This window comes from Micropterus salmoides, unplaced genomic scaffold (assembly GCF_014851395.1).
Source record: "Micropterus salmoides isolate LMB-PRFRI ecotype aquatic unplaced genomic scaffold, ASM1485139v1 Ms_hic_scaffold_13, whole genome shotgun sequence".
NCBI classification, from domain to species: domain Eukaryota; kingdom Metazoa; phylum Chordata; class Actinopteri; order Centrarchiformes; family Centrarchidae; genus Micropterus; species Micropterus salmoides.
In genome coordinates this window covers 17085032-17098100 of record NW_024040374.1, presented here as the reverse complement: position 1 = coordinate 17098100, position 13069 = coordinate 17085032, and the positions used below count along the sequence as shown (strand labels likewise).

The 13069-nt window shown below is 41.1% G+C and overlaps 1 pseudogene; it reads left to right on the top strand.

The window, feature by feature from the left end:
• Nucleotides 1–13069, top strand: part of LOC119900688 — a 50069-nt pseudogene that overhangs the window by 26167 nt on the left and 10833 nt on the right.

Here is a 13069-nt window from a genome sequence, read left to right as displayed (position 1 = left end):
AGAAAACTGTTGGCCCATACAGGCTGTTATAGGCACTGAGAAAGTTGGTGAATGCCTCAATTTTTAGGTGGCGTTACAACCTGATGACATATAGGCAATAAATATGTTATAATATATTTAAATTCCTTTTAAAACTCAAAAATGTCCCTTTTAAAGGTGTGTGGCCGATTTAATCAGTTAGCTCAAGTGGCGCGGCAGTCTTAAGATCTGTTGAAAAAGTCTTGAAAAGGTCTTATAAAGGTATTGAATTTTACTTCAAGATTCCTGATATACCTATATACCCACGTATCATTGCAGGCAAGCTCACATTATCTAGTTTAAAACCAACTAAACACAAAATTGCACTGTTTCACATGGTTTGATGTAATGTTGCTTACATAAACGTCATAGCTTATGTAAGACGGTGGCTTTTCGCAGGAAATCTGACCATCCTTCACATAGAAAACTGTTGGCCCATACAGGCTGTTATAGGCAACTGAGAAAGTTGGTGAATGCCTCAATTTTTAGGTGGCGTTACAACCTGATGACATATAGGCAATAAATATGTTATAAATATATTTAAATTCCTTTTAAAAACTCAAAAATGTCCCTTTTAAAGGTGTGTGGCCGATTTAATCAGTTAGCTCAAAGTGGCGCGGCAGTCTTAAGATCTGTTGAAAAAGTCTTGAAAAGGTCTTATAAAGGTATTGAATTTTACTTCAAGATTCCTGTATATACCTATATACCCACGTATCATTGCAGGCAAGCTCACATTATCTAGTTTAAACCAACTAAAACACAAAATTGCACTGTTTCACATGGTTTGATGTAATGTTGCTTACATAAACGTCATAGCTTATGTAGACGGTGGCTTTTTCGTAGGAAATCTGACCAGTCCTTCACATAGAAAACTGTTGGCCCATACAGGCTGTTATGGCACTGAGAAAGTTGGTGAATGCCTTAATTTTTAGGTGGCGTTACAACCTGATGACATATAGGCAATAAATATGTTATAAATATATTTAAATTCCTGTTAAAAACTCAAAAATGTCCCTTTTAAAGGGTGTGGCTGATTTAATCAGTTAGCTCAAAGTGGCGCGGCAGTCTTAAGATCTGTTGAAAAAGTCTTGAAAAGGTCTTATAAAGGTATTGAATTTTACTTCAAGATTCCTGTATTACCCTGTATTAAAACGGTGTAATGAAACATAGTTTTTGATGCCTCTGCTCCTCTCCTCAGATGCTCACTATGCAGCCGTGCGGGCTGATCTGGAGTCTGATGCCCGGATCTGGAGGCAGAGTCGTGGAGTTCGGCAGTTGACCAGCATTATGTTAAGACGTACTCCAAAGAAATGGTGAAGAGACAGGATGTCATATATGGTAAGTGTGATCTCTTAAATCATGTTCACCCTGTACCTGTCCAATCAAGGAGTCACTATCCTGTGGATTGACCACGTAGCTCATTGATTGGATAGTTTTGGTAAATGTCATCCTGGCTCACCAGTGAGGCGGGGGAATAAAAAAAAAAAAAAAATAAGTCAGGACAGGAATTCTTCTTTTAAAAGAGTACTCCACTGATTTAGCATTCGCTATGCACAGAGCTGATGCAGACGGAGATGCACCATGTGCGAACACTGAAGATAATGCTGCGCGTGTACGTCCGGGAGCTAAAGGAGAACCTCCAGATGGACTCGGCAGCTGGACTGTCTGTTCCCCCCGCTTGGAAAACCTTCTCGAGCTTCACCACATTTCCTGTCTCGGCTCAAAGCGGAGGCGAGAAAACCTTGTGTCGCCCAGCGACAGGAACTACACTATCAACAGGGTGGCAGACATTCTTATCACGCAGGTAGGGAGACGATACTTAGCATGCCAAACAAGAACATACACGCCGTACAAATGCTCCGCATTGATTTCTTGAATACATCACATAATGGAGTTACACACTCACAATCTATGATAAGACATGCAGAGACTGTGTCGCAAACAAACAGACTGAAAAACAGAAAAGTGAGCCGCCTGGGTGACCGTTTTCTTTTGTTCTCCAGTTCTCGGGTGAAATAGGAAGAGGATGAAGGACAGTTATGGAGTTTTCTGCAGTCACACACTGAGGCTGTCGTTACTACAAGAGCAGCTGCAAAACAACAAAAGTTCCAAAACATCATACGGGTAAGACACATTAGCAGCCTTCTGATTGTGGATATCAGATTTACTTCTTAATCTCTTAAATCTTAAATCCACCTGGAGTCTGATGAAACTTAAATTAAATATATTTTTCTTCTCAGAAAATCAACAACCTGTCCATTGTGCGGAGATTAGGTGTGACTGAGTGTATTCTGTTGGTGACACAGCGCATTACCAAGTACCCAGTACTAGTGGAGCGCATTCTGCACAACACTGAAGGTCCAGCATTTCACAAGCATTTTCCTGCTACTACTGAAGAGAGTGCACTCAGATGTTTAGTGAGAAATAAGTCATTATAGTTTCATTTTGCTGGATCTATAAAGTTTTTTTTTTTTTTTCTTTACTGGCTCTAGCGGTACAGAGGAGCATGAGGATCTGACTCGGGCGCTGGGCCTGATCAAGACACCATCGTTCAGGTTGACGCGCTTGTTAATCTCCACGAGAAGAACTCTCGACTCCGAGACATACACAACAAGATGGAGCCAAAGGCGCTGGGAAAAATCAAAGATGGCAGAGTGTTCCGCAGGGAGGACCTGGCACAGGGCAGGAGACGGCTGCTGCACGAGGGCACAGTCAACTGGAAAGCTGCTTCTGGCCGGCTGAAAGGCACGAGAAAAGAATTTTCTGATCTGCTATCTAGTAGTGTGCACATACTAATGAATGAATAAATGCACACAAAAAAGAAAATTCACTTGTCTAGTCTGTTATCATGAAGTCAAAAGGTGTGATTTGTCCTTTTTGTCCTTCCAGATATTCTTGCAGTGCTCCTGTCAGACGTGTTGCTGTTGATTCAAGAGAAGGATCAGAGATATGTATTTGCTACAGTGGTGAGCGATTCTACTTTATGACACTATCTAACAAAAACATGTTTATCAAAGAGTAATGCGCTGGAATAATTTAGTCTGTGACAGATGTATGACATTGTCACTCATCGACTTTTACTACCTCAAGTACCAGTTATCAAAGAGCACCGCCTCATGTCTCTTTCCTCCTCCTTATTGTTCTCCACCCAGGATAAAAGCCGTCAGTGATCTCTCTTCAGAAGCTGATTGTCAGGGAAGTGGCCCTGAGGAGAAAGCCATGTTTCTCATCTGTGCTTCCTCCAATGAGCCAGAAATGTACGAGATCCACACCACCTCCAAGGAGGAGCGGAACAGTTGGATGGCACACATACGGCAAGCTGTTGAGAGGTAGCTGCATTGTCAGAGAGAGAAAATACACAGCCGTTTATTACCATTAGTTACATTTTGAATGTTTTTCAGGGGGGAATAAAATGAAAATTAATTGGAGTCCTTGCACAGTCTGCTTTCTCTGTCTCCCCACCTGTAATGGCTTCTGTCCTGCCCCTCGTAGTTGTCCTCATACAGAAGAGAGGCTGTTCAGCGAGGAGGAAGAGACACGAGCTTTCAGGTTCAAAGAATTTCAAGGTAACTGCAGATCAAGTAAACAATGACATACATTAAGAAATCCCCTGTAATAAAGTGGGCCACAAGGAGGTGCTCATACATCAAATTAACCTTATCATTGTTTACCTTATCACTGTTGACTTCTCCTTTTTCTCAACATCTCTTCTCAGTAGACCGCAACTGTTTTAGGACACAGATTTTATCCCTTGTAGCAGAATCTGTTTAAAACATCTATGAATATTTGGGTGTGCTAAAGAACAATTGTTGCTGTATTGAGGCATAAGAAGTGAGCATGTAACAGAGCCTGCACCCCTCTCCATTGTTTAAGGAATGAAGTCCTCTCTTACTCCATTTTGTGTTTTTCCATTGTAGAACGGCTGAGCCAGAAGGATGCAATGGTTGTCCAGGCTCTCACTGAGAAGCTGCAGCTGTTTGCGGACATGGCGGAGTCTGTGGCAGGTCTAGAGGACAAAGCATCACATTCCAGACTTTTGCTTCGAGGAGACGCCTCAGACCTCCAGCAGGGGGAGGCCCTGCTCAAAGGAGCAATCACTGAGGGTAGGGGACAAGGCCGCGTGATATGTGAATCTACTTTAGATACAGAGGCATGGAACTGTGGCATTGTGTGAATTTTATACATACATTTTGTCAATTTTATATTCATGTACTGCATGTTTCAACCTTCATTTGCTATCACTTTCACTTCAGTGGAGAACCTCCAGAACCTACTGCAGTCCGGAGTGAGGGAGGAGGCTCCGATGCCACGGCTGGAGGAAGGGTGCGGCTCTGGGATTCTGCCCAGGAGAGCGGATACCTTTGGGGGCTATGACAGCAGCCCCACCATCAGTAAGAGTGAGTCCAGCACACTCACCGCCCTGAGGAAGTCGACTATCTGATGGATTTGCAGTTATATTTCGGTTGCATTGACACCACTAATAAATTATGAATTGATTCGTTGAATTTGTTTTATTAATAGAATTTCTGTGCATGGTTTTTAATAACAAAATCTGTTTGACAACGCCAGCAAGCTAAAAAAATGAAAAAGCTTTTGTGCGGTTTTACATCTATTTGTGTTTTAGTGATTGTTAGTATTTCCATGTATCTGTTTGGTTTAATTATTTGTGTACGTTTGTCACTGTGTCTGTGTGTGTGTTATTGTTTCTGTGCCAGATGGCAGTGTGAAGAAGAACTTTTCTGCTGAGTCCAGAAACAGAAGCCAGAGAGCCAGCTCTGACCCTCAGCTCAAAGACCTCTGTGGCAGCCACACCCTGGAGCAGACGGTAGGGGCCCAACACACACTCACACATACATTGTATCTTGGGATTAGACACAGTGTTATTTCCTGTAAATAGTAATAACCAGACCAAGTCATCTGGAAAGTTTCCATGTCCTTATGTTTACTGTGACGCTGTTCTCACAGGTCACTTCATTGTTTATAAATAGATAAAGCCTTGATTAAACAATATACTCAGTGATTTGCCTTCCAGTAAGTCCTGGTCCTTGAACAGGCAAATAAAAAAAAAAAGACTTATTACTGAGGATATCTGATTTACAGTACTGTGGTTCATACTGACCTTGCAGAATTTGTAGTCCTACAAATGTATTTTAAATGAAGTGTGTGTGTGTATATATATATATATATATATATTATTACATTATTATTTATGTATGTCTATATATACTAAACTGTATGTTTGTACTTGCCTGTTTGCCTAATACTCATACTCATCTCTAATGCTGCTCAGCTCTCATATCACGGCAGTAAAAACAGGTTTCTTACCATACAGAATGGTAAAAGCTTGATATTTTTCACCACTATGGCTAATAACAGCAGCTCAGTGGAATCTCTTTTGGATGTTAGTGTGTAGGATGGACATAAATGATGAATGCATCATTCGTGCATAGTGTCTGTTAATTCTGAATTATGTATCATAGAATTTTTTTTTTCACATACTACTACAACAAATACCAATTGTTTTCACAGCATCTATATTGTATTGCATAAATTGTATAGCAGTACTGAACAGCACTCGCAGTGTGTTTGTGATATTATTTTATTAATATGACGTGCTGTGTGTCCGACCGTTGTTGCTCAGGTTGATGAGAGCTGCTGCTCTCCTGCCAGATGGAACCACATCTGGTCTGGCTCCTTCCCCGAGGCTGAGGTAAACTCTCCTTCTCTCATCTTTCACCTTGTGCTACACAACACTGCTGGGTTTGATATTCATAGCCATGCCCGCTGAACTGAAAAGATGTACCCTAGAGAAGTTTGTCAATCCAATGAAATGTTGTACTGTTTTGGTGTTGTTGGGTGTTTATTTCATTATAATAACGTTGCCGTTGTCTCTATCCTAGTTCTTTGACAGAGTGCTGATGCTCTCCCAAAGGCTCTATAGTCTGCAGGTAATACTATCCCATCCAGTGTTTATGAAAATGGTAAGAAATGCGGTCAGTGATTGAAATATGGTGCATTTTCTGTATGTTTGCAGATTAATTGTTTAATTTATTTAATGTTTGTGTTTGCTCACTTAAACTTGATAACTTTTATAAGAAATGTGTTTCACTGTAATAGTAAATAAACATTGTCACAAAATTCAAATATGTTACCTAATGACCTTCTGTTATTTTTCTCCTGTCTCCATCTTCAGGCCATCATATCACAGCAGGACAGTCAGATTGAGCTCCAACGGGCCTCATTGACAGAGCGGGCCTCCCTGCCCGGCCGCCACAGAGGGAACGTGCTCCTGGAGCAGGAGAAACAGCGCACTCTGGCCCTGCAGAGAGAAGAGCTGGCCAGCTTCCACAAGCTGCAGTCTCAGCACCGGCAGGAGCAGCAGCGCTGGGAGAGGGAGAGGGAGAGGCACCGCCAGCAAGTCGAGGCTACAGAGGCCAGGCTCCGACAGAGGGAGGAGGAGTGCAGACGGCTGGAGGTGAAGTGCTTTGTCCTACCTGAGGGCTGTGGAACAGATTTTAATGGCAAAAGATATGTGCGAAAGGCAGAATATCATGACCTTGCAGCTCAAAAATAAACTGTTCCCAAAGTCTACCAGTTGGTATGACCTGTACAATCTAATTGTTTTAGAAACTTTTTGTAGTTCTTTCCAAGTCCATGTCTCAGTTCAGTGTGGTTTAAACAAAGACAAAAAAAACCATATAGGATATATTTTAAAAATGTCAATATTGCACACATACTTTGCAACTTGAAACAATGCTCATTCTTTTGATGCAGGAGCAACTGGCAGAAGAGAGGAAGGAGCTGGAGAGTCAGAGGGAGACGTACCAGCAGGACCTGGAGAGGCTGAGAGAGTCCACCAGAGCTGTGGAGAAAGAAAAGGAACGCCTGGAACACCAGAAGAAGATCAAACGGAAGACTATTGAGGTGAGGAATTTCTAAATTAAATATGGTCTTCTTGCAGAGACAATATGGATGTAGTCCAAAAATGGATGTGGACTCTTAGAACAGCCACGAACGCTGTTCTCTTTATACTACCTTGGTGTGTCTGCATACACGGATGTGTTCACACATTTGTCATTGCATACAGTCACATGCCTTTGATGTGAGAGACCCGGGTTCGAATCCACTGTGAGACACCAGTGTGAGCCCTGAGCAAGACACTTAACCCCTAGTTGCTCCAGAGGCATTCAACCTGCGACACAAATAGCAATATACACGTGTGTGTAAAAGTGGCAAAGGAGGACATGGGTGAGGTGCTGGGTGACAGTGAGGTGAAGAGTTAATACCAGGAAAAATGTTAGGGATGCACCGAATGTTCGGTCCACCAAAATTAATCGGCCAAAAATGGCAAAAAAGAACTTTCAGCATTCGGCCTAAGAAGTCAAAATACTGAACGAATTTTACCAAACAATTACGTTAACATGTCGGCAGTGTGGAAGTGTCTGAGAAAGACACAAAAATCACCGTTTGCAGACACTGTTCTGCTGAATTGTCTCCTAGCACATCCACTCCATCTGTGGCTGACTTCTTAGAAGGCAACAAACGGTCTGACCCGCTTTGAGTGTTTCTGTCACCCGTTTCTGAGACGCTTGCCACACCTAAATTTGGAGTGCACACGTATTCGAGCCTTTATGGTAACTGAAACGGACCAGAGCGAGCTGACACGATATATATGATACGAGAACCACATACAACATTATTTAACAAATTGGGTCAGACTTGATGAATTTGGCGCAAGGATACACATGTGACAATGTCCAGTTTTCAAAATAAGGGGTCTATACAGTATGGAAATGAGATTAATTGGATTATATTCACAGAAAGTATAAAACATATTACATGTGTACATTAAAAGTAAATGGACACATGTAATTTACTTTACCGGACCTTCTTGGGCCTCAGAACCACCCACTATAGTCTCTCCAAATCCTGTGGGAAACAGTAAGTAAAAAGCACATTTTGACTATTTATGCAATGGTAAAAAAAAATTGCCAAAAATGTGAATGTACTTGTTTGGTGTTCGGTATTCTGCAAATCTTTTCATTATATTCGGCTTTGGCCAAGAATTTTCATTTCAGTGCATTCCTAAAAAATGTTGTTGGTGATGCTTACTCACTTTCCCGTCTCTCATGCTTTTTGTTGCACCAATTTTCCAAACCTGTCCCTACCATGACTCTCTTTTTTTCCCCTTCTAAGATACTTAAGAATCTGAAACACTGAAGAGCCAAATACATGGATCAAGGAACTGAAGGAACTTTATTATTTGTAGAAAAGAAGCATCAGTTTCAGCTCCCACATGTTTCATAGATGCTGTAATGGTAAACAGACATAAATACATATCTAACTAGCCAACTCAGGAATCCACCTACGCAGGGAGCAGTCTTTCTCTTTACCTCTTTTTCTGTCCTCCTCCCTGTGTTTCTTACCTGTATCCCTCATTCTCTCCTTGCAGACAATGTGGGCCATTGTTTGTGAGTTTCATGGGAGAGGACTTTGAGCAAGATCCACTGACTGTAATTTCATTCCCGGTGCTAACAGATCTGTGAGGGAGCTACACTAAAGTTACTTAATGTCAACCTTTATTGTGTTCAAAGGCCCAGTTTGGTTGATTGATATTCTCTGTGACAAGCTGAGAACAGGGTAACTGTAGCATGGGAAGTTTCATCTTGATACAGACTTAAACTCTTATCGCATCAAGATGATACAGACTAACGTGACAGTTTTGGTGTCCTTACTTCAGGTGGGCGACATGGATTAAAAACTCTATCACAGTTTATGTAACTTTAACTGTAAATTCTAACAGTAAATCATGGGAAAACAATTTCTGGAAAATCAGCAAAAAGAAATTGGGATTGACTAACACCAGTAATTTAAGTTTCTGGTTAATACAGAAAATTAAAGACCTGACAAAAGTCAATAAATAGTCAAAATTGTGATAATATTTTATTGCCAAATCACCTATGCCTAGTTGACAATTTGATATCATCATCTTATGGTAGATATAATCAAATCACACCCACAAACCTTAAAGTGTTCTTCTCTACTAGAACAGTACCCTCATCAGGTGGGTTGTCACCTGTTGTCAAGTCTGGATTGTTTCTGTTAACACTTGACTCTTCCACCATCCACCATCCAAGGAGCACTACCTGAGTCACACACATGATTCTAGGGAATTCTTGTAAAACGGGTGTGACAGGATTGTTCACGCTGACTAATGCTCCCATGTATAAGAAAGAAACGCTTCAGCTTGATGAGTCAGTGTCTTGTGTCCCATGTGTACAAACCAGATTGCTCTTTTCCAAGAAGTTAAACCAATCGGCTACCAGTGCAGTACTGATACATGCTCCCATTACAAATGTGTTTTCTTATTGATGCTGTCTCCAGTTATGAAATTACTCCCTCTATGCTGTCTGACATTCCTACCTGTTTGACGCCTGACAGTTATGTCTGATTGGCCAGAGCCTCTTCATCCTGCATACCAAGCTGAGTAACTGACGGGAGACACAGTGCCATCCATTCAAGTCCCGACTTGCCAGCCCTCCAAAAAAGCTACAGTGCTACATTTTTATTCTTATAAGCCTACTACCGCTATACTCATAACATTTTCTGGCATCTGGCTTATTATCTACCATCCCAAAGTTTTTGTGGTAACAAGACCTTTCAGTGACATGCATTAACTGGAATCAAGACGTCCACAAACACTACCAGCTGACATGAGTGATTGCGTTTATCATCTTGTTACTGGCAGAAGAAGGCAGGCCTTTGTGAGTTGTACCTAGAACACTTCACAGGGACTCTTGGAGAATCACAGCCCCTGGTCTTGTTATGCAAAGGAGCCTCTGGCTGAATTGAAGTAATCTGCTGTGATGAGTAATGCAGGGACTCCAGTAATTACAGAGGCGTCACTGAAACGGCGATGGCGAATAAGTTTGCTGTTTTTGTTACATGGTCTGCAAGATAAGATCTGAAGTAGGTAAGATCTTGACCCTGTCAGTTCTCAGTACCACATTAAATCAGGCCCATAATATTTGTTTTAGACCAGCTAAGTAGCATGTTGTGTGTTTGTACACATGCAGATGTATGAGTTGCAGTCCTATACTGTTGGCTCTGCTATGAGGCTTTCTTGGCTGCGGTTATGGGAGATTTGGAAGTGGTTTGTTCCCCCTCTGAGTCAAACACATCAAATGGTCTTTTCATCAGCTGGGACCTCAGGATCTGTTCCAGGCTCTGAGCCCGATATCAACAGACATTTAATCACCACCATCCAACATTAAGACTCATCAGCAAACCCATAAAGCTATGATTAGCTCCATTAAAAAGAAAAAAGAAAGACATACCTCTGCATGTTTTTTTGTGAGTGTTTACGCATGAACGGTGCTAGTTGCGGCTTCAGAGGAGCTTCTCTTTCATGTGCTATCTCATCTGATCACAGTTGGCCCCTGGAGAAGGAACGCATCGGGCTCAGGCTTTTAAATGGCTCTGCACCAGGACGGAGCCTTGGGTATGACTGCTCAGTCGTTGTGTATATGCATACTAGTCATAAAGCGTGTTCATTACAAAGGTTACAGCTGGAGTTTTGGGTATTTGATTGACTGTAAACAGTCAAGAGAAATAGCCTGCACAATACTGCCAGAGAACAGTCAACAGAAAAAAAGAATAAAACAAACTGTATATGATGGAAAGAAACCTAAAGGGTAAACTGCAAAAACTAAAATCTAAGTGAGATTAATTATCTTAATTGAAGGCAAAATATGCTTGTTTTTTTGTCAAGATATTCCTTCTTACCAGGCGGCTTTTATGTTAGAGAATTTCACTTGTTTCAAGTTTTTTTGTCCTTAAGTAGCAAGTTAAATATTCTTGTTCTGTTGGCAGATATTTTTGGTCATTTTAAGTAATATTTCCCCCATTTTATTGCTTTTTTTTCCCCTTGTTTTTGAGAGCTCAGTTTTTGCAGTGTAGCAGCCGGGCTCATGACTAAGAGATCGAAGGTTAAATCCCTGAACTTCTGGGAAAGTGTTGAGGGGGAAATGCATCAATTAATAACCATTGCTTTTCATTCAGAATTTTTTTGACATGTCTTTAGGCGAATTGTCAATTTAACTGCTTTTTGCAAAAGAGCAGAAAACTGTAAACCTGAATTGCCACCTGAAGTGAGTAACTACAGAAACATTGCTAAAACATGGGTAAGACTGTAAACCCCCCAGTGAGTAACTCTTTACCCATAAACACACTCACCATGTTCACACACACCTAGATGCCTGTGACTCGCTTCTTCTATAATCAGCAGGCAGTATTTGCTTTGCGAAGCTAAGACAGAACACCGAGCTCGAGGGCAAATATTCTACGCCATCTGTCACTGAAGCTATTCCACCTGTTTGCTGCACACTGTGAGCAGTGCTATTCTGTAGCTTCCTTCAAATCAAATATTACCAAGTAATTTATAGTTCTATGAAAGAAAAAAGTAGTTGCATTTCTGTGCTTGTTTCCACCCACTGATTCTTGAAATGTGGGTGATGTGATTTAGGGCTTCAACTTACTGTTGTTTTCATTGTCGATTGATCTGCAGATCAACTATTTAAAGCAGCAAAAAGCAGCGAATTCTTTTTTTTTAGGAATCTGAAACCAACCAATTTTTGGTATTTCTGCTTGGAAAATGATTATTGACATTATTAAAGTTGCTGATTAATTATCGGTCAAAAGGCTACTCCATTAATCTTTGCATCTCTAAGTCTATAAAAGGTCAGAAACAGTGAAAAATGTCTGTCACAGCTCCCCAGAGTCCATGTGACTTCAGATGTCTTGTTTTACCAATTTAACAATTCAAAACCTAAAGATATTCCATTCAAAATGATATCAAACAGATAAAGGCAAATTATCTTCACATCAGAAAAGATGGAATCCGAATGATTGAAGTTTTTGATTTATTCATGGAGATTAATTATTAAAACAGTTGTCAATTGACCAATTGTTTCTTCTCTAATGTGATGTTTAGCCCTGGAAGATTTGACACTTTATTATTTTATTTGACACTTTCATTGTGCAGACAGCTGAGTCATTTCTCATCACCAAACTCTATTAAAAAAATATATATAATAGTATTTACTCTGCGTGATCATCACATTTATAAACAGTATGAATTACTTAGACACAATTTGATTTTGGATTAGACTGGTTTAAGCATGCAGTGTTTGCTAATCTCGTGAATTCACCACAGATCAGAGCTACACGTGGCCCATAGAAACTCAATATTTCACATGTTACTGTTCCACACATCATCTAGTCCAGGTAAGATTCAACGACCAGTATCTCCTTCCCACTGGTGTCCGTTGTGTACAAGGCAACACATTGTGCCATGTTAGTGGAGATATGTATGATATGGGAGTATCCAGGCAGTTTTGAGGATGAGATGAACCTGGCTGTATAATTAGCTAGTCCAAGTCTGTCATTAACAGAAGCCTCTGGAAGGCAGCCAGTGCTAATTGTTTATGTGCAGTCAGTCAGGGCTGTTTGTGCTCTGCAGCTTCCGCACGGTTTACTGCCCTGGAAACCTGCTGTTTGTACCGCTTAAAACCGATCACCTTATTGTCAGAACAATGGAACATCTGTGTGTGAAGATGAGTGAGTGCTGAAAGAGGAAGAATTATGAAGGGTGAAGAAAGGGGCATTTAGGGAAGGAGGTATGGAGACTTTCCCCACTGCAGGGCCCCTCTCTGCCTCGGGCCGTCCCGCAATGCTCTGCTGTTATAACTGGGGGAAGCTACAGTTTCTACACACACACACACACACACACACACACACACACACACACACACACACACACACACACAGCCGTGAGTCTGCCCTTCATGCCTTGTAAAACACAGCCATCGTGTTCAGGAAGTATTCTGCATCATCATCAATCATGTAGCATGTGGGCTGCATACCAAACAGTTTAAGTTAAAGACACACTATAGTTAAAAGTAAGGTTTAAGCTTACTGCCTTTTTTTAAATATTGGATATAGGCAAGTTGTGTCAACCCCATATTGCTCCCGATAGCTGTTCCATCGGTGT